The 22,642-nt window shown below is 44.8% G+C and overlaps 1 long non-coding RNA gene across 1 annotated transcript; it reads left to right on the top strand.

The window, feature by feature from the left end:
• Positions 1–417: 417 nt before the first annotated feature.
• LOC148214354 (uncharacterized) lies at positions 418–22,366 on the top strand. The gene is made up of 3 exons (XR_015798171.1): positions 418–557; positions 18,361–18,755; positions 19,958–22,366. It is a non-coding gene; the product is annotated as an uncharacterized LOC148214354 (long non-coding RNA).
• Positions 22,367–22,642: the final 276 nt, after the last annotated feature.

The raw sequence follows: 22,642 nt of genomic DNA, 5'->3' as shown, positions 1-22,642 counted from the left end.
CTGTGGCCTTCAGTTTCTGAAATGTAAAGTGTGGCCCCCAGCCCCTAAATGTTTATCCATCCCTTTGACTTAGAGGTACAAGAGAGGAGTCATGTCCTTCAGCTGATCTTGCTGTAATTCCCTTCCTGAACAACTGGTTTTTGCTTTAAGTCTGGCTGTGGGGAAGGAGTGTCAGTTTCCACCAATGGCTAGACAGAAATGGCTCACACCCCCAGACAGCTGGATTTCCTGGCAGGATGGGTTGGGTCTCAGATTTCATCAGTTCCTGGCAGAACTGGGACATGTCAGGCAGATGAAAACCAGGGGAACAGCTGCAAGTCAGCTCAGAACAGTTAACACTCTTTTGTAGGCGGGACTTTGGCTTTTTACAGGTCTTGCCAGTGTTCTTTCATCATAAAGATGAGTCATTGGACAGTCCTTCCTTCAGCAATGTCTGCAGTACCCTCTCTCCCCTCCCATCTCCTCCCCTCTGGATACACACGCCGTTATTCAGCAGCTGTTGTTTTTTGCTTACATAGACAAGAAGTGGATTTCAGTGTCCTGTGTGAAAAGTCCAGGTAAGATCATGGAAGAAGCAGTTTTGTTACAAGCTGCCCTGGTATTCAGTAGCAACAGCCGAAGTCCAGGGCCACTAAGGACCCTATAGCCAGGCCCTGGGGGTGGAAGCCAAGGGCCAGACAGTGGAACCACTTTCAAACAGGGATCCAGTGTCCCTGAGTGAAGCCTACCCCCAGCCTCCCTCCATACCTCCTCCTGCCTGTCACCATCAAGGTGGTCCTGCCAGCTCCCCCCAGTTCACTCCCACCCCTTGCATCCCCCTCCCAGGCCAAAGGACACATAAACCATCACTGCTGAGTTTCTGGAAGTCCCTCAAGACCTGGTTGTGTCAGCAGGCCTGGGGACTCCAGAGGACGGGTGATTGAGTGAAGTGGCTCCATTATTTTTAACATCCCTTCATTTATTACTTTGTTTCACTTCTGTTTTTTAATTTCTTTTTTTGTACTTTTTAATTATTTATCAATTGTTTTTAACCTTGTATACCACCTAGAGTCACTTGGATAAAGGGAGATAGGTGGCTAATAAATTGAATAAACAAATAAATAAAAATAGTCTCTAAACCCAGAGCCCCAGCAGCCCACTCTGGCCCACAGGGAACTTGACCAACTCTGGCCACACCTGCTCAAGCACTTGGCAGCCTTGCAAGTTCCTGTGGGCAAAAGAGAACCCAGTAGATGGGGCAGATCACCCCATAAATTAGAAGTGGCCCAGGAGCCAGCACCTGTGGACCTTACGCCAACCAACACTGGTCAGGAAGCCCAGGTCAGCTTTAAAATGTAATCAATAGGAGAAGGTCTTAAACCAACTCAATGGGAGAATTCTCCAGGGAAATCACTGCTGATAGATCCATTCCACAGATGTAATCTATTAACTGCTTGCTTAACAGCCTCTTTTAATCCCTTTTTTAATCTTTCAATTTTCAAGTTAATAAAGGGGGAATTACAGTCAGGTCCAGAAATATTGGGACATCGACACAATTCTAACATCTTTGGCTCTATACACCACCACAATGGATTTGGAATGAAACAAACACAATGTGCGTTAACTGCAGACTGTCAGCTTTAATTTGAGGGTATATACATCCAACTCAGGTGAACGGTGTAGGAATTACAGCAGTTTGCATATGTGCCTCCCACTTGGTAAGGGACCAAAAGTAATGGGACAATTGGCTTCTCAGCTGTTCCATGGCCAGGTGTGTGATATCCCCTCAGTACCCCAATTACAATGTGCAGATAAAAGGCCCAGAGTTCATTTCAAGTGTGCTATTTGCATGTGGAATCTCTTGCTGTCAACTCTCAAGATGAGATCCAAAGAGCTGTCACTATCAGTGAAGCAAGCCATCATTAGGCTGAAGAAACAAAACAAACCCATCAGAGAGATAGCAAAAACATTAGGCGTGGCCAAAACAACTGTTTGGAACATTCTGAAAAAGAAGGAACGCACCAGTGAGCTTAGCAACACCAAAAGACCCGGGAGACAACGGAAAACAACTGTGGTGGATGACCAAAGAATTCATTCCCTGGTGAAGAAAACACCCTTCACAACAGTTGGCCTGATCAAGAACACTCTCCAGGAGGTAGGTGTATGTGTGTCAAAGTCAACAATCAAAAGAAGACTTCACCAGAGTGAATACAGAGGGTTCACCACAAGATGTAAACCATTGGTGAGCCTCAAAAACAGGAAGGCCAGATTAGAGTTTGCCAAATGACATCTAAAAAAGCCTTCACAGTTCTGGAACAACATTCTATGGACAGATGAGACCAAGATCAACTTGTACCAGAGTGATGGGAAGAGAAGAGTATGGAGAAGGAAAGGAACTGCTCATGATCCTAAGCATACCACTTCATCAGTGAAGCATGGTGGTGGTAGTGTCATGGCGTGGGCATGTATGGCTGCTAATGGAACTGGTTCTCTTGTATTTATTGATGATGTGACTGCTGACAAAAGTAGCAGGATGAATTCTGCAGTGTTTCGGGCAATATTATCTGCTCACATTCAGCCAAATGCTGCAGAACTCATTGGACAGCGCTTCACAGTACAGATGGACAATGACCCAAAGCATACTGCAAAAGCAACCAAAGAGTTTTTGAAGGGACAGAAGTGGAGTGTTATGCAATGGCCAAGTCAATCACCTGGCCTGAATCCCATTGAGCATGCATTTCACTTGCTGAAGACAAAACTGAAGGGAAAATGCCCCAAGAACAAGCAGGAACTGAAGACAGTTGCAGTAGAGGCCTGGGAGAGCATCACCAGGGATGAAACCCAGCGTCTGGTGATGTCTATGCATTCCAGACTTCAGGCTGTGATTGACTGCAACAGATTTGCAACCAAGTATTAAAAAGGGAAAGTTTGATGTATGATTATTATTCTGTCCCATTACTTTTGGTCCCTTAACAAGTGGAAGGCACATATGCAAACTGCTGTCATTCCTACACCGTTCACCTGAGTTGGATGTACATACCCTCAAATTAAAGCTGACAGTCTGCAGTTAACGCACATTGTGTGTGTTTCATTCCAAATCCATTGTGGTGGTGTATAGAGCCAAAGATGTTAGAATTGTGTCGATGTCCCAATATTTCTGGACCTGACTGTATAACTAGTTCTGAAGGTTATTGGTGGGACTAAGTGAAGAATGCCTTACTGTTTCCCCTCACCCTTATGTTTAGATCACCAGAAACTATTACACAAACAGAGGTGCTATTAAGCATAAGGGTACTTAAGTATGCTTCAATTTTGGTTCATAAGCTGTTAAATTGGGACCTATTTTGTGAAGGTGGAAAATAAACATTGTCCAATAATAATAGAGCATTATTAAATTTTAGCAGCACGGGACATTTAGGGCTGGATGTTCTATCTATGGACATTAAAATATATTTTAAGTAAATTAGAAAAAAAAATTGACATGGAAGAGAAGGAAACAAACAAACAAAAAGAACTGAAAGAAAGTAGTATGAAAGTAGAACAACTGCAGGAAGAAATTGTATGAGTAACATCTGTGAAAGCCTTCAAAGAAAGATTCCTCTGAATCTTCCAACAGAATGAATGGAAAATAACCCTTAGGAAGGAGATGTGGAAGCTGTTTGGAAAAGAGTGAAAAGAATTAGGCTCCAGGATGTCACAGAAGTATGTGGAGTTAAACTAATGGAAAATAAGGAAAAGGAGCTCGGTGGAAGGATGAAGGGGAAAGGAAGAGGATAAGGGGAAAAAATTGCTGCAAATAATGAGAATGGGAAAAATATATTGTATCATGTGTACCAAGACAACCAGATACCTGCAATAATATAGTCAAGGAGAGCAAGGAATAATTAACATAAATAGAGGCAGAAATATACAGGGCAATTTTGATGAAAATCAAAACCTGTCTTTGAAGTGGGTGAAAAGGTTTAAAACAATGAGTTCGTGGAAAATGAATGGAATTACAAATAAAATGGAAAAATGATATGTCAATTGCCATGAATGTTGTAAATGTTATCTCCAAAAATGATGAAAAGGAATTCATAAATTCTGTGAGTACTTAGGTGTTGGCAGGAAGGACAAGCTGGAGTGATGTAAATGATGAAATCAGGTTGAATAGCTAAGAGAAGTGATAGGGAGCAAAGTTTGAGAAGTACAGTGTGCATTATACCAGGCTGAGGCATGCACAAATCAGAGTTTTGCTCTTCTACATGTCACTGAGAAATATATGAATGGGAGAAAGAAAATCTATTGTATATTTGTGTATTTACTTCTCATTTTTCTATGCCAGTAGGATAACAAAGACTTTAAAGAAAGCATATGATACAGTAAGAAGACTTGAATTACAGAACGTTTTCTCTGAATACTGTTGGCTTGATTAATGTGATTAACAGTAATGTTCATAGTATTCTCAGGAGTCTTTTCTGACACCAAAGGTGTCAATAATCTTCCTATCCTGCTTTTTCAAAGTCCAACTTTTGCTTCCATAGAGTGTCAACCAGGAGTACCATGGCTTGCATGATTCTGACGTTTATAGGTATAGACACATGATGACATTTGAATGTCTTTTCTAAGGCCTTCATGGCTCCTCTACCAAGTGCTAATCTGCAGTGTATTTCTTGACTGCTTGTTCCTTTATTGTTGATCATTGACCCTGAAAGGCAGAAACTATCCACCACTTCAATATCTTCATTGCCAATTCCAAGGCAGGTTGTTCTGTCCGTTGTCATTAGTTTGGTCTTTATATTTAATTTTAGTCCCATTTTTTCACTGTGATCTTGACTTTTAGTACTAGGGCTTGCAGATCCTTTGTATTTTCAGCTATTAGGGTAGTGTCATCAGCATAGCACAGATTATTGATATTTCTTTCTCAGATTTTAAAACCATCTTCTTCTAATCCAACATATAGGTTGAATAAATAAGGGGAGAGAATACAGCCTTTTGGTGTTGCAATGTAGAGTGACCTCATCCAATCGGCTGGCTACTGTGTCATTCTCTAGATTCGCTTGGTTGGTTAGAACCTTGACTGATTCTTCTTCTGTTGCTTGCCATATCTCGGTGGGTATTCCATCATTTCCTGTAGCCTTCCGACTTGGTAATGACTGGAGTGTTGATCTAACTTCATCTTCTAGTACTAAAGATTCTGGTAAGTAGAGAATATTTTTTGGATGTCGATATCTCTGCTGAACAGTGTTTCAGTATATACACTTTCCATCTTCCTCTGATCTCTTTTGAATCAGTTACTATCTGTCCATTGATGTCCTTTAGCATGCCAATTTGAGTTTGGAACCTCCTTTTGAGTTCAGAAATATTTTGAAAGACTTCCCTTGTTTTTCCATGTCTGTTTCCATCTTCTATATCTTTAAAGATATTGTAATACTGCTTCTTGTCTCTTCTAACAGCTTTGTGAAACTCTTTGTTAAGCTCCTTCTTGAGATTTTTGTCTTTCTTGGTTTTGGCTTCTCTTCTCTTCTTGGCAATTCCCATGGCTTGTTCTGACATCAGTTTACTTTCTTCTTTTTCTCCATTTTTCAATATCTCTTTTCACATTCATCCTTAATGACTTCTTTAAGTTCATTCCATAATTCCTTTGGTTCTCTATCAATGAGGTTCAGGACTTCAAAGTGATTCCTGATGTTCTCCTTGAAAATGGTGGGTATATGTTCAAGATCATATTGTGGAAACGGACTGGCTTTCTTCTTCTTTAGCTTAACTTGGAATTTGCACATGAGCAGTTCATGATCTGTTCCACATTCAGCGCCTGGCCATGTCTGCAATGCTATAATTCTCCTCCACCTCTTTTTAGCAATAACATAATCAATTTGATTTCTATATACTCCATCCAGTGATGTCCATATATAGAGGCATCATTTTGGTTGTTTGAAGATAGTGTTAACTGTGAAGAAATCATTAGAGTGGCAGAAATTAATGTCATTCTCCTGCTTCATTTGATTTCCTAAGCCATACAATCCAACTACATTTTCCTCTTTAATGTTTCCAGCTTTGGTATTCCAGTCCAATTACAAGCAGCATGTGTTTTTCATGTCCTGAGTAATAAACAATGTGATCTTCTGATTGAAAATGTCCAATCCCAGTCCATCTCAATTTGCTAATGCTTAAGATGTCAGTAGTATAAGTGTATACCTTTTTTCAATGGGAGGTAGCCCCCCCGCGGAAAGGAGTGGGCCGGAAGTGACGTCATGGCCACGCCCCTCCCAGAATCCCTTGCGGGGCCGTAACCGGAAGTGACGTCATTGTCCCTCCTCCCGGCATGCCTTGCGTGCGTCCCGGAAGTGTCCCTCTTCCCGGCATGCCTCGCGCGGGCGGAACCGGAAGTGCCGCCATTTCCCCGTCCTCCCGGCATGCCTCGCGCGGGCGAAACCGGAAGTGCCGCCATTTCCGTCCTCCCGCCATGCCTCGCGCGGTCTGCGCCGTAAGCGGCCGTCCTCCCGGCATGCGCCGCGGTGTTTTCCAGGAAGCGCCGGGGGTTTTAAAACGACAAACCGTTTTAGGCGAGCGGTTCAGTGTCAAAAAAAACGACAAAAGCACGCGTGTTTGCAAACGGGGAATCCCCTCAAGTGCACCGAGCCCCAAACCTCCGCCGCCCCGCCGTCTCTCCCGCGCAATAAAGGCTATCGCCCGCCGTCCTGGGGCCCCGAGCCTTTCCCCTCCCCCCCGCCGGGGTTTTCCAAAGGCAGGAGGGGACCGCCGCGGCGGGTGGGCATGTCCGGGTATGTTCCAGACACGCCCGGGGCAGAGTCGCGCCGAGGCCAATGGGGAACCGCGGGCGGGACACGTGTGGCGGAAGGCGGGGCAGTGAGGTAATTTGGAGCCGGGTACGTCTGTCTCGAAAACAGAACGCGGTGTTTTTAAGATGGCAAGTACGCCGGATTCCTCGTTCACCGGGATCTCAGAGCCCCCGAAAAGAAAACCCCGACCCAGGAAACTAGCCATCAGACCGGGGCCGTATGAAAGCGGACAGGACAAACCGGTCGTGGCGTGTCGTTGCACACAATGCAGGACTGCACAGGGTAAGCAACCATCGAGCTTTTGAATAACCGACGGCTACGGTTCACAGGGAGGGTAGTTTTATGTTCTTTTTTCCTTTTGTCACAGAAACGAGAGGGTCTGACGGTGTTGTGCCTGTTCTGAAAGTCTGCATCCTAAAATTTTTACACGGAGGGTTAGCGGTCAGTCAGCAAGAAGGCAGCGAGACAGAGATCATCCAAAAAGTGTGCACCTTCCTAACCGGATCTGAGGGGCTTTGGAACCTTATTAACATGGCCATCAGTAGGTTGGACAAACTACTTTTCGCACAGCAAGCCGTGGATCAGCTTGAGGATTTTAGAGAATGTGTCGAGGGCGCCGATTCACTGCCGGAAATGGACAAAATTATAAGCAGTCTCTCCAGTAAACTAGGCGCCCTGTATTTTTCACGATACACCCTAGGCAACCTTTGGTCTTTGATAAAAAGTATTGAGATGGCCTCTGATCCGCAGTCAGTCATGGCAAGAATCGAGGCCGAGTTACCGGAACCTCTGAAAAAAATCGTCGGGGGGGGACGCGATGGGGTTTAATTACAAGAAACTGTTTAATGATAATAATAATAATAAAAAAGGAAAAATACCTACATCCTGTGCCTGGTTATTTATTCAAAAAACCTTCTAGGACGGGGGGCGGGGTTAGGGAACATGTAGAGACGAGCGCATGCGCGGGGGCGGGAGTGTCCAGGCATGTTCAGACAAAACCCGCAGCAGTCGGGTTAGGTATATGGACTCTGACTTTTGCACGGTTTATATTTGGACACATCTGACAAGCCTGAGAGAGAGGAACATGACTACAGAAGATTCTAAAGCGGCCTCCGACAGTGCGTGGGCTATGTCAAGGCCGTTGCCAGAAGATTGCACCAAACTCTGTTGCCGGGGAAGAAGAAGAAGAAGAAGAAGAAGAAGAAGAAGAAGAAGAAGAAGAAGAAGAAGAGGAAGAGGAAGAGGAAGAGGAAGAGGAAGAGGAAGAGGAAGAGGAAGAGGAAGAAGAAGAAGAAGAAGAAGAAGAAGAAGAAGAAGAAGAAGAAGAAGAAGAAGAAGAAGAAGAAGAAGAACCTGTGAAATGGTGAGCAATAAATCTACACCCCTCAAATCGAACGTAGACGGTAAGTAAATAGGCATATATTTTTCACAGCGTAAACAACGGGCGGGCTGCATATCGGTTTCTAACAGGGCACCATGTATTTTTTGCAGTACCTGACCTAGAGCCGGCTAATGGGCTAAGATGTGGAAGAAAGCCCTTGGCAGAACTCGACATCAGCCCGCCGTCTTGTGACTCATCTGACTCAGACAGTGACATTCCCTTCCCCGTTTATGACGTGGTATTTACCGGCAGTAACTGGAGTAGCTCGGAGGGTACGGACGAATCAGATGGGGATGTTGGCTTACCTGCTGAAGAGGCTGATGGTGATACTGATGATGATGATGATGTGGGTTATTTCTCCAACGACACAGATGGTCAATAAAAAAAAAGAAGAAGTTGTAATAAAAGACAAAAGCGTCATTATTCGGGGTTAGAACCAGTCAGCATGCGGTATGAAAAGGTTCTAAGGGACATTTATTACACACCGGGGAGGACGGGCAGTTATGGGGGGGTGAACGCGCTTTTTCAGGAGGGGAGAAAACATGATAAGGACCTGAGCTTGAAGCAGGTCAAGACGTGGCTCTCGGGGCAAGAGACTTACACGCTACATAAACCGGCAAGAATTAATTTTCGTAGAAATAAAACAGTGGTGTCGGGCATAGATCAACAGTGGCAGGCGGATCTCATAGATGTCTCCAAATTTTATAAGGAAAACGATGGAAAAAAGTTTGTTTTAACAGTTATAGACGTATTGTCTAAATATGCCTGGGCATGCCCGTTGGATGACAAGACGGGGGGAGAGGTTGCTGCGGCCTTCCAGAGAATCTTCGAAACAGGCCGAGCGCCCCGGAAAATACAGACGGATGCCGGTAAAGAGTTCTTAAATAGATCGTTGAAGAAACTTTTAGAGCGTTACGGTATTCAACATTTTGTAACTCATAGCGACACTAAAGCGGCCGTTATAGAGAGGTTCAACCGTACCCTAAAGAACAAACTCTGGAGGTATTTTACGGCTAGAAACACCCGCCGGTACGTGGATATTTTGCCGGCCGTTCTTCGGGGGTACAACGGTACTTACCACCGTAGCATACGGACCGCTCCTAACGCTGTAGACTTGTCAAACGAGAGGGATGTATGGTTAAGACTGTATGGACACATGTTAAGAAATAAAAGAAAGGAAAAACGTCTCAAGGTAGGGGACCACGTTCGGGTATCCAGAGTGAAAGGGAAATTTGAAAAAGGCTATCAGCAAACCTATACAGATGAAATATTCATCATCACCGAACTGTGTTCGAGGGGTGAGAGAACGGTGTATAGATTAAAAGATTACGCCGATGAGCCTGTCAAGGGGTCTTTTTACCCTGAGGAGCTCCAGAAGGTACCAGATGACCAACAGCGCGTATACAGAATTGAGAAAGTGATCAGAAAAAGAGGGCAGGGAAAACACCGAGAGATTCTGGTCAAATGGTTGGGGTGGCCGGAGAAATTCAACAGTTGGGTTAGGGAGAGCGAAGCATGCCATCTTTGACATGGCCGGCTTTTACATCACCCTGCCCAGCAATGCGTCGGCTGCGACTTTTCCCAAAAACAAAAGCTGTAATTTTACTATTCAATTAGCAAGGGCGCTGGATCTTCCAGGACCGTGGGAAGTAGGTCTAGTAGAGATACAGTACCCGCACAGCTGGGACACATTAACTTCAGATGTATATTTTGAAATCCGTGCCGGGGAAAGGAGGTGGCATTTTCGCTTGGGAGCCGGCTACTACGCCAGCATCGAGCAGCTGGTAGAGATAATGAACAAGCAGATGACGGCCATCGAGGATGGTCCTGAGACGACCCTGCAGTACGACCCTGTGGTTCGAAAAATTAATCTTACCGGAGACGGTACGCATGCCATTCTAGCCGGTGAGCAACTTGCACATATATTAGGTTTGTTCCTGGGTTTCCGCACCAAAAAATTCCCCTTTGCCGCGGATGTGACCGGAGGATTCAACACATTATATATTTATACGGACATTGTGGAACCTCAGGTAGTTGGTGACTTTTATGTTCCGTTACTGCGCTGTGTGCCTGTGCGGGGGCAAGACAAAGAATTCATAACGGTAACCTATGATAACCCCCATTATGTCCCGGTCTGCAAACATTTCATCCCTAACATCACGGTCGAAATCAAAACAGATCAGAACGAATACGTCCATTTTAACCACGGGAAGGTCATCGTCAAGCTTCATTTCAGACCGCAGAAAAGCGAAGGATGGTTGTGATCAAGGAGTACGGGAGACCTCAAGACTACGTAGCCTACTATTGGGATCAAGCGGGTAGCGGACTTACGGGCTTCCGCAGGACCCCCGTCATGTACGGGACAGGTTTGGGAGGATTGTTTCGGGGTCTTTTTCGAAAAGCCATGCCTCTTCTAAAGAAAGGGTTAGAAATCGTCAAGCCGCATGTGAAAACCGCAGCCAAGAACATTGTCAAAGACGTGGCTGGTCAGATTGTATCCCGCGTTATAGGGAGAGGTCAAGAGGGTTCGGGACCGCCTACCCCCTTTAAAAAGAGAAGAGTTGTGAAAAAACGCGCTCATACAAAGAGGAAGCGGGCACAGAAGAGGAAGCGCTGTGACAGCCGAGATATATTCTAATACAAAATGTCTTTTATCCACGAGGCTTCACAGGAAGCCTGTGTGTGAAGTGTGTGAAGTCGGAATTGGATCTTTTTCAACTGCCACCTACACAAACCAGTGTTGAAAACAGTATGTATGTCGAGATACCTCCTTTATCTGCGCTAACGCCCAATGCCCCCCTGGAATTTTTTGTCACAGGACACGGCGATCATTACACGGATTTAAACAACACATTGCTGCACGTGACTTGCAAGATTGTAAATGCGGATGGCACAGACATCGCCGACGACGCACGGGTAGCCCTGGTCAACTATCCTATAGCATCGCTGTTTAACCAACTGGATGTGACCCTGGGAGATCGTCTCATTACACAGAGCCATCACTGCTATCCTTATAGGGCCATGATCGAACTGATTCTGAATTACGGCGCTGATACTCTAGGAACCCAATTTACAGCCGGGGGGTTTTACAAAGACGTGTCAAGCCGCATGGAGAACACTTTACTGTCACAGGCCGGCAATGCCGGGTTCGTGGCGAGAGCGAGACATACAGCCGGAAGCCGTAAATGGGACCTAATTGGACCGTTGCATAGCGATCTTTTTTTTCAAGACAAGCTGTTAATTAACGGTGTTGATGTGAAAATCAAACTCGCAAGAAGCAGAAATGAATTTTGTCTAATGAGGGACGGCAACGAGAATTACAAAGTGCAGCTGGTGTCGGCCTCTCTTTTTGTGAAACGTGTAAAAATATCAGCCAGAGTGTGTTTGGGCCACGCGGAAGCTTTGCTGACCAGCAATGAATTCCGGCAAATCTTATTTTATCAAACAAATGTTAGAAAACTGCCCCGCCGTGATGTCTCAAATGCCTCAAAATATTGTATGGTTTTATAGCTGCTGGCAACCTCTCTACAAAGAACTGCTTAATAAAATCCCCTATATTAAATTTATGGAGGGCCTTCCGGCTTCCTTTGAAGATGATGATTTGTTCCCGCCAAACCAAACCAATCTAGCCGTGGTGGACGATCTTATGACCTCGGCCGGCGACAGCGACCAAATACAGAAGGCTTTTACGCAGTACGTTCATCACAGGAACCTGAGCATTATTCTCATACTTCAAAATCTGTTTTTTCAAGGTAAAAAAATGCGCACGATAGCTCTGAATTCAAAATACCTAGTTTTATTCCGCAGCCCGTGTGACCAGGTGCAAATTGCCACGTTGGCCCGACAGATGTACCCCACTAACAGCCGTTACTTTTTAAAAGTGTTCCAAGACGCCACGAGCAGGCCCTACGGCTATCCTTTGGTCGATTTGGCCGCCACTACCGCGGAGGACTACAGACTACGAACCGGTATCTTTCCACCTGATTGGCCGGCTGTTTACACTATGAAAAAGAAGAATAAAAGACCGTAAGCTCGAACGTCTCGGTGTTAGTATATACAGGATGTCGGAGAGGGTGTGCAGAAATTTGGGGGTCTTAAAAATCATAGTAAGGGCCGGTCCAAGACAGAGAAAAGCCATCTTGTGCAATGCAAATAATGACCTAGTGGGGGCGATAGCCAAAATAGCGCTGAACACCTTAAAAGGCAACCTCCCACTGAAACCCTCACAATATAGAGTTTTAAAGAGAAAGAAAGGTGCCATCAAAACACTGCCAACGTGGCAATTTGCACCTGGTCACACGGGCTGCGGAATAAAACTAGGTATTTTGAATTCAGAGCTATCGTGCGCACCCGTCCTCCCCGGTGTGTAATAAATGTCCCTTAGAACCTTTTCATACCGCATGCTGACTGGTTCTAACCCCGAATAATGACGCTTTTGTCTTTTATTACAACTTCTTCTTTTTTTTTTATTGACCATCTGTGTCGTTGGAGAAATAACCCACATCATCATCATCATCAGTATCACCATCAGCCTCTTCAGCAGGTAAGCCAACATCCCCATCTGATTCGTCCGTACCCTCCGAGCTACTCCAGTTACTGCCGGTAAATACCACGTCATAAACGGGGAAGGGAATGTCACTGTCTGAGTCAGATGAGTCACAAGACGGCGGGCTGATGTCGAGTTCTGCCAAGGGCTTTCTTCCACATCTTAGCCCATTAGCCGGCTCTAGGTCAGGTACTGCAAAAAATACATGGTGCCCTGTTAGAAACCGATATGCAGCCCGCCCGTTGTTTACGCTGTGAAAAATATATGCCTATTTACTTACCGTCTACGTTCGATTTGAGGGGTGTAGATTTATTGCTCACCATTTCACAGGTTCTTCTTCTTCTTCTTCTTCTTCTTCTTCTTCTTCTTCTTCTTCTTCTTCTTCTTCTTCTTCTTCTTCTTCTTCTTCCTCTTCCTCTTCCTCTTCCTCTTCCTCTTCTTCCTCTTCCTCTTCCTCTTCCTCTTCCTCTTCCTCTTCCTCTTCTTCTTCTTCTTCTTCTTCTTCCCCGGCAACAGAGTTTGGTGCAATCTTCTGGCAACGGCCTTGACATAGCCCACGCACTGTCGGAGGCCGCTTTAGAATCTTCTGTAGTCATGTTCCTCTCTCTCGGGCTTGTCAGATGTGTCCAAATATAAACCGTGCAAAAGTCAGAGTCCATATACCTAACCCGACTGCTGCGGGTTTTGTCTGAACATGCCTGGACACTCCCGCCCCCGCGCATGCGCTCGTCTCTACATGTTCCCTAACCCCGCCCCCCGTCCTAGAAGGTTTTTTGAATAAATAACCAGGCACAGGATGTAGGTATTTTTCCTTTTTTATTATTATTATTATCATTAAACAGTTTCTTGTAATTAAACCCCATCGCGTCCCCCCCCGACGATTTTTTTCAGAGGTTCCGGTAACTCGGCCTCGATTCTTGCCATGACTGACTGCGGATCAGAGGCCATCTCAATACTTTTTATCAAAGACCAAAGGTTGCCTAGGGTGTATCGTGAAAAATACAGGGCGCCTAGTTTACTGGAGAGACTGCTTATAATTTTGTCCATTTCCGGCAGTGAATCGGCGCCCTCGACACATTCTCTAAAATCCTCAAGCTGATCCACGGCTTGCTGTGCGAAAAGTAGTTTGTCCAACCTACTGATGGCCATGTTAATAAGGTTCCAAAGCCCCTCAGATCCGGTTAGGAAGGTGCACACTTTTTGGATGATCTCTGTCTCGCTGCCTTCTTGCTGACTGACCGCTAACCCTCCGTGTAAAAATTTTAGGATGCAGACTTTCAGAACAGGCACAACACCGTCAGACCCTCTCGTTTCTGTGACAAAAGGAAAAAAGAACATAAAACTACCCTCCCTGTGAACCGTAGCCGTCGGTTATTCAAAAGCTCGATGGTTGCTTACCCTGTGCAGTCCTGCATTGTGTGCAACGACACGCCACGACCGGTTTGTCCTGTCCGCTTTCATACGGCCCCGGTCTGATGGCTAGTTTCCTGGGTCGGGGTTTTCTTTTCGGGGGCTCTGAGATCCCGGTGAACGAGGAATCCGGCGTACTTGCCATCTTAAAAACACCGCGTTCTGTTTTCGAGACAGACGTACCCGGCTCCAAATTACCTCACTGCCCCGCCTTCCGCCACACGTGTCCCGCCCGCGGTTCCCCATTGGCCTCAGCGCGACTCTGCCCCGGGCGTGTCTGGAACATACCCGGACATGCCCACCCGCCGTGGCGGTCCCCTCCTGCCTTTGGAAAACCCCGGCAGGGGGGAGGGGAAAGGCTCGGGGCCCCGGGATGGCGGGCGATAGCCTTTATTGCGCGGGAGAGACGGCGGGGCGGTGGAGGTTTGGGGCTCAGCGCACTTGAGGGGATTCCCCGTTTGCAAACACGCGTGCTTTTGTCGTTTTTTTTGACACTGAACCGCTCGCCTAAAACGGTTTGTCGTTTTAAAAACGGTTTGTCGTTTTAAAGTGTCGTTTCCGGCGCTTCCTGGAAAACACCATGCCGGGAGGACGGCCGCTTACGGCGCAGACTGCGCGAGGCATGGCGGGAGGACGGAAATGGCGGCACTTCCGGTTCCGCCCGTGCGAGGCATGCCGGGAGGAGGGACAATGATGTCACTTCCGGTTACGACCCCGCAAGGGATTCTGGGAGGGGCGTGGCCATGACGTCACTTCCGGCCCACTCCTTCCGCGGGGGGGCTACCTCCCATTGAAAAAAGGTATACACTTATACTGCTGATGTCAATTTATAGTTGTTTCATTTCATCTTTCACTGTGTTGAGCTTTCTCATGTTTATAATTCTATTGTTCCCTATTCCCATTGTAATTCTGTCTTTGCAGCTTTAGATTTTCCTTTCCTGTATGGCAACATCAGCAACTAGATATCTTGAAGGCTTTAATCTATCCACATAATAAACACTGTTATTATTCCAAATAATCCTCAGCTCTTCCTCAGTAGCATGTTGAGTGCCATCCGACCTGAGGGGCCCATCATCCAGCCCTATATAGTCAATCATTTTATATTTTCTATCCATGAGATTTTCTTCGTAGAAATACAGGAGTGGTTTCCCATTGCCTTCTCCTGCACAGTATGAATTGATGCCTTTGCCATTGTCACTAACATCATCATCCACCTCCAGCATCTTCCTATATTGTTGCTGCCCAATACAGGTGCCTGCTTGCTTTAGCTGGGCACCTGGGATGAACTACACACATTGGGCGATCCTGCTGGGAATATATACTCTTGGCATACACTCCCAATGTTCTTCACTCATCCCTCCTAGGAACATCCACCACCACCATGATGAGGCAGTACAGCAGGACTTGGGGGAGACTGTTCTCTCTAGACACTGTTTATGTTTTCTTTACTCATGCTGCGGCCCTCCTTGCATTCTGTTTTTCAATTCTTTCATGCAGCCAACTGTTTAACTTTCTGGTCAGTGATTGTAGTAAATATTTATCTATCTATCTGTCTATCTATCTATCTATCTATCTATCTATCTATCTATCTATCTATCATCAAAGGTCAAGTTATATTGATATAGAATGATTATAAGTAATATATAAATAGCAAAACACTATGGCAAATAGATGAATCTCAGTACCTTGGTAGAATGTTTACTAAAAAATAGCAAGATGGATATAGGAAAGTCAAGATGTTCAAATGCTAGTAAAAAGTTCTAGATATTATGTAGCCTTTCCAAGGAATTAATGTTTATCAAAAGAAGGCGAGATGGCTTTATATAAAAGCGTGGTTCTGGAAGTGAGAGCTGGGTATGTCAGGAGAAATATAAAAGTACGTGGAATGCAGGGGAAATGGGTTGCTTAAGAAGTGTGTATGATAAAACAAGAAAGGAGAGAATCAAGAATGAATGGGTGCTGATGAATGTGAATATGAAAATGAGTGATCAGTAAGAGACACCTATCAATGGTTGGTTTGGTCAGACAGAGAGAAGGAATGAATGAGGATTAAATCCCAAAGCAAATATATAACAGAAGAATGAATGAGCAGAGAAGGTGAAGACAAAGAACATTCTGGTTGGATGGAATTGATGAAATCCTTAAAAGGTGAGGTGGAGAAGGAATACATTTAAAGAACAAAAGGGAATGCATGGTGTGGTATGTGGACAGTGCAGTCAAAGATGGTTTGCAGGAACAGAAAAGTCTACCGGGTAGTTTCCTTTCATGTCCTTCATTACTTGGGGTTACTACTTCTTACTTTCTTTCTGTGGTTTGTGGGACAGTGCTTATTCTGAAAGGCCATAGTGTGAGTACGTTTGTGCATCTATGCTTTTGCATTGGTTTTAGATAATATCCTCCAGACTTTCATGAACTGGCGCCCAATATGCTGGACTACAACTCCCAGAATTCACAAACAGTCCTTGCAGTGGCATATTGTGAACATTGGGCCCCAGGTTGTGGAAAACTTTTATATGGATGCCTTGAGAAATAGCTACAATACTCAGTTGATTGGATGGTGTGAAAATGCCACACAATTTGTCACAGCGGTCCTCCAGATGATTTCAGGAAGTTAAACAACAAATGTAGTCTCCGTAGTGTCAAGGAAAGCAAATGTCTGATGCCCTCTTCTGGAGGAAATGAACAACTATTATTTCCTTTTTTTTAAATAATAATTTTATTAATTTTCAAACAAGAATAAAATACACAAAAACATCAAAAGAAAAGTAGAAAAGAAAGAAAGAAAGAAGTGTGAGGAAGAAAAGAAAAAAAGGCTGGGAAGAAAAAGAGAGAAAATAAGAAAAGAACAACTTTCCCACTTTCTATAAGTAAAATAATACATTAACTTCTTACTCTGTCAATAAAAAAACATTATTTCTATAGCAAAAACAATTCTAGATATCAAATCTCAAAGTCAAAATTTCATGTTAGATGGATAAGAGGAAGGATTCTTCTATTCCTGTGTAGCATAAAATTGGAGGGCTCTGCTGAGCAACCTAGTTCAACCCTCTGCTTAATGCAAGGAATCCAGAGCTAGAGGATCCTCAAGAGAGGCTAATGACTCTGTGCTTAAACTGTTCTAATGCAGTTCCTGTGTTCTTCCAAAAAAAAAAAAAAAGTTTTAACTGTTGAAGTACTCATCAGCCATTGCCAGCCAAGTACTCTCCAAACTCCCAGAATTCCTAGCCAGCCCAGCCATGTTGGGAATTGTTCATCCAACACTCATATGACTTTGAGGCACCAGGTTGAGAGAGACTCTTCCCAGTCTTCCCTGTCTGCCCCTTACAGGATGCAGGCCATGTGTAGCTCCCCACATGCCATTGACAGCCCCCAAGCCCCCTATCTACAGTGGGAGGGGATCAACCCTGAGGATCAGCAACTGGCAGCTGAGGTCTGTTTTGCACAGCGGTTAGACCTGTGGTGGAAAAAGCATTTTACTGCCTGCCCAGCTGGTTCCCTCCCTTGAGGTTGTTGTGGACTGCAGGGCTTCCTGCTCTCTTGAAGCTTTGTAAAAATGCTCCCCTTGCAGACTAAGGCAGGCTGGCCAGTGAATATTGCCCCCACCCTTACCAGTCAAACAGGAAATGCCTCTCTCTCTCTCTCAAAAAAAAAGACAATTCTCCAAGCAATTTTCCCAGTTATTGATAGGATGATAGCGAGGTGCAGAGTGAAATAGAATTCTTACAATTTAAATAGAAAGATAAATACGATAAATCTCCGCCTAGCAAGAGGACTATGAGGAAGTGACACCCACTTGGTTTGTCATTAATGTGTTCACAACTGTAGATGGACCATTTCACCCCCCTTTTTCACCTGACTTGGCAGCCTTCAAAGACAGAAGGATATTCCCTGTCAAGCAGGGCACAAAGCATCCAAAGTTTTCTTGAGGAAAATAGGATGTGTGGACACCCTGTTCCAGAAGGACACCCCCTTTCAGATGGGGAGAGGCAACAAGTCATGGCCCAGGGCTCAGACCCTGACTTTGAAGAAGCTGCTCCAGCTGAACCTGTGGAATGTCTGCCTCATGGGGAGACCCTGGAGATCCTGTTCTAGAAAAGACCTGGAGACCCTCTCCAGCTCGACATGCCCGATCCATTTACCCTTGAAACAGATCCTAAAAACACAATGTCCCTACCCCACTCTGGCTTCAGTAAAAGAAAGCAGGGTTGTGCTCTAAGACCCCATTCTCATCCAAGGATTACTCCTCCTTTTCTATATTACAGAAGATATGCTTGCAGGGATAGCAACTTGGGACACTGCTGAGTAAGGACCAAAGAATGAAGAAGATGGGGAGGCTCTGCCCCAGATCTGGAAGATGCTTTCATTCCAGGGCCAGAGCAGAAAAGGGACTTCCACTCCATGGCCATAGAACAAGTCCCAGGAGTTTCCTCCCTTCCTTCCTTCCTTCCTTCCTTCCTTCCTTCCTTCCTTCCTTCCTTCCTTCCTTCCTTCCTTCCTTCCTTCCTTCCTTCCTTCCTTCCTCCCTCCCTCCCTCCCTCCCTCCCTCCCTCCTCTTTCTCCTTATTCCTTACCTGCAGACACCAGGAGGAGCACAGACAGAACAGCCAAGAAGAAATGAAGGATCTTCATGGTTCAATGAGGAGGGCCAGATACAGAGGTGAGGTCAAGGGAGCCACCGACAGGATGGTCCAAAGTGTTTTCAGGTGGAAGCTGCTGCCCCAATTTATAGCATTCTTGGGAAGTTGTGACATAGTGGCAGTTGAAGGAAAATCGGGTAGAAACCTAGTACCATTGGAAAGTTCTTGCTGCAGTTTCCCAATCTAACTTTTCATTTAGACGGTTATGCAGCAAGATACCTACCGATTTACTCAGATGCATTCTACTTCCGATGATTTCTCCATTTTGGACTCCTTTATGAGTCGCAGTGAGAGCGATGGGAGAAATGCCTATACAAAAATGCTGCCCTTTTTATTACCCTTGTTAAAGCAAACAATCTGGTGACCACAAAGAAGATAACAATATCTAATTAAATTAAAAGATACTTATGCACTTAGAAGGTGAAGGCCTAAAGTACACTTTTGTTTGCAGGAAGGTTTCTTCACCTCAGCTTTTGCAGCTCAGTGGTTTTCTGAGAGAAGCTTAAAGTATTCTGCAAATTGGTTTCAAGATCCCAGAGAAGATTTTTCTGCATTGGCGGGTCAATTCCAGTAGCCAAACAAATCTCACTAACCATGAATGAAGAAGACCTGTTAGCAGATCTCTTCAAATGAAACAAATGAACAAAACTCCATCATAGAAGAGGTGTAGATAAATGTTCACAGTCAGTGTGAGCTTTTAGTTGAAAACGTATTGAAGGTCCTACTTTTCCCTTCAATATTTCTTTGGGGAACAGGATTTTTAATACATGTTGGCCAAAAGTCAAACAGACTGAATGGTCTGCTGAGTGCAAGGGTTTCCTCAGGAAAACTCACTCCGGACATTGATGAAATATGCACACTTACATTCCATGAAGATTTATACCGAATGAATGAGTTAAATGACAGAGAAAGGAAAGAGCATCATTGCAAGATGTTTTATATCAATATTCCATGTTTAAAAATATACATAATGTTCCTCGTTACAAAAAAATACTGCTTTGTCCTCCACGGTCTGGAAAAAACAAAAATCTATATTTCATACTTATAGAATGCCCTAATCAAACACACACACACACACACACACACACACACACATGCATAGCCTCCACACACAGAGAGATACACACTTCAAACATCAGGCTTAGTTATCTCATGGAGAAATGAATAATGTGTGAAATACTAACCTTTCCAATATTGTCTTATCCTACATCTAAAAATGTAGATCTATTTGAAGAGAGATATTCAAGAATGTATGGAAGCAAAGTGGGTATTTTCTGCCTCTCCTTTTCCACTAAAAAATGTCCCAGATTTACAAGATTTAACTACTGAGATTCTGAACAGTCCTTTTTACCAAGTCCAGAGAGAATAAGGAGATGCTGGCTGAACATCCATCCCACGGTTCTTCCAGAGGTTGGAATTCTGAATTAACTTACCTTGAACTTGAAACAGAACGGAGATTCTGCGATCTTTATGATAGTAATGAAAGAACAGGTGGCATGATTCCTCAAGACATTTTTCAGTCTCTTGTGGGCCAGTGCTGGCTTGGGTCTGTGTGTGGCTGTGTGTGTGTTTTCTTTTGTGGGGAATGGAAGGGCCAAACAGAAGAATCGCAGTGGAAATGAATGAGGGAAAGGGCAGGGGGTCACCAGCACCTGGTCAGAGGAATTGGCAAGAATCTCCAGATAGAAGGTCTGAATTGTTATTTTAGGGCCAAAGAGGGTGGGCAGATCCAGAGTGGCTGTGGAGGCCAATGCTGCAGGTTGTGGCACATGTGTGTATACAGGTTTGGGGAAGAGGAGGGGAGGACCCCTGCCACCCCCTTGGATTGGCAAGAGCAGCTGTTCCCAGGAGAGATTGGGGCAAGGATGTAGCCCCTAGCAAATCTTCTAAGTATAACTGCCAAAAACCCAGCAGCAGAGCTACTCACCATTTGGACTCAGAACACACATACACACATATCCCCCTGTGCTATATGGTTTTAGTGGCCTGGTATGGCTGCTGTTGTGCTAACGTGTCAGCAAAAGGAGGGAGAAAAGGGGAGAAGAAGCTCAGTTCTGGCCTTGAAGGGCAGCTGTGCTGTCCTGAGGACTGGTGAGCTGACTTTGGTGCTAGTTAGGGCTGCTGTGGGGAGAGGTAGAGACAGCGTTCCCACTGGTCCAGCCTGATATATAGCTGTTGGGGACTAGAGCCCTGGGGGACTCCCACCTCCTCAGTTGCAGGAGGACATGCTGTCAGTCTGACCCAAAATTGGAGAGATAGAGAGAGAGAGAGAGAAGGAGAGGAGAGAAAAGACTGTGTAAAACAGAGTGGCTGTAGAGAAAGACTGGAAAGTTAGCTTATGTGAGTGTGCGGAGCAGTTGTTGTTTCCCAGTTGGAGAAGGAGAAGTAAAGTCCATGGGTGGCTTCCCTGGAGGAAGGGAAATGAAGTCCCAGAGAAGAAACATCTTCACCCAAGACCCAACATGGGAAGGAGGGAGACAACTGATGTTGGTGAAGCCATGGTCCCTGAGGAGGGAATGGGCAGAAGACCCTGAGAGAGGTTCTTTGAATCCCACTCCCATTTTCAGTTTGACTTTTCAGGAAATAGGAAAAAGTGGCCAAGTGTTGGCCATTTTTGTTTTGAAATTGGATAGCCTGATCTCAAAGATTACTCATGGACATAGGAGCATGTTCAGTGCTGGACCATAGGTTGCCTACTCCATCTTAGTCAATAGTCTACTAGTAGTACCCCAGGGAGGTATCATTAGGAATCATATCCTTCCTGGGGGCTTGCCACCTATGAATACCCACAACAGGCAAACTAGTCTTCTATTGACATCACATTACACTTAGTGTCAAAGGTTCATAGAGGAAGCCTAGACTACATAAGAAGAAGAATGAGATGGAAGAAAAGAGAGGCTTGTGAATGATGTGCTGGCAAATGACACTTTCGATGCCATGGACTACTCAACAAATCAACTAATTGATATTGGAGGAAATCAAGCCTAAATGTTCTTTAAAAGATCCAATGACAAGACTACAACTTTCACATCGTGGACACATCATGCAAAGAGAAATATCAGTACAGGAAAATACCAGGCTTGGCAAAGTTGAAGAAAAATGCACATGAGGAAGCCTGGCAATCCAAAGGACGATACAGTGAGAACAGCCATGGACGCAGCTCTGGCAAGGATTAGCCACCGGACTGAAGACCAAACACAGTTCAGGGTGTCATGAGTTGGCATCAGCTTGATGGAAACTGACCACACCAACAGCAACAAGGTGGACAAGATGTCTGCTGGAATTGAACTGTGTCACTTCAGAAGTTTTAACAGCATTCTTTTGTTTCAGAAATTTGAAATCCCTACTAGTACAAAGCTGCATGTTCTAGCATTGCTCAGGTGTTCCATGTCCATATGGAGGACTTTAGACAAATATAGAGGGGGAACCTTAAGATCACAAACTCTCTCATGAGCATTTTGAAGTGGCATTTTTTATTTTAAAATAGATAGTTAAGAAAAGCATGTCATGGCCAGTTTTGTGATCAGATTGTCAGATCAACATTAAGATGAGCATGTGAGCTTGGCACCACCTCCCCCATTACTATTCAAAGAAAGAATATTTTAACATGCAGGGATAGTTGGCCTCAGATGATTTGGGTTGGTATTCTGCTACCGGGAACATTTTTTCCTTCTCTAAAAGCAGTAATGCCTAATTACGAAATCAACGAGTCCCAAAGCTGGCAAGTGCTGTTGCAATGGAGTGTCAAAACTGTTTTGCTTTCATTCTGTCCTGTCCTGTGTGCTTATTATTCTTTCAGCTTCTTTCCTGGGAGAACAAAAATCCATCCACCATCTTCTGAGCATTGAAGCAATTTCCCCTTCATTTGAAAGACATCAAAAAAGTAAAGTTAGCCTATTTGCATATT

Source organism: Python bivittatus, unplaced genomic scaffold, assembly GCF_059951505.1.
Source record: "Python bivittatus isolate LINGU-HERP-01145 unplaced genomic scaffold, Pbiv_v1 ctg000690_np1212, whole genome shotgun sequence".
NCBI lineage: Eukaryota > Metazoa > Chordata > Lepidosauria > Squamata > Pythonidae > Python > Python bivittatus.
The sequence above is the reverse complement of the archived record's forward strand: the minus strand, read 5'-3'. Positions and strand labels throughout refer to the sequence as shown.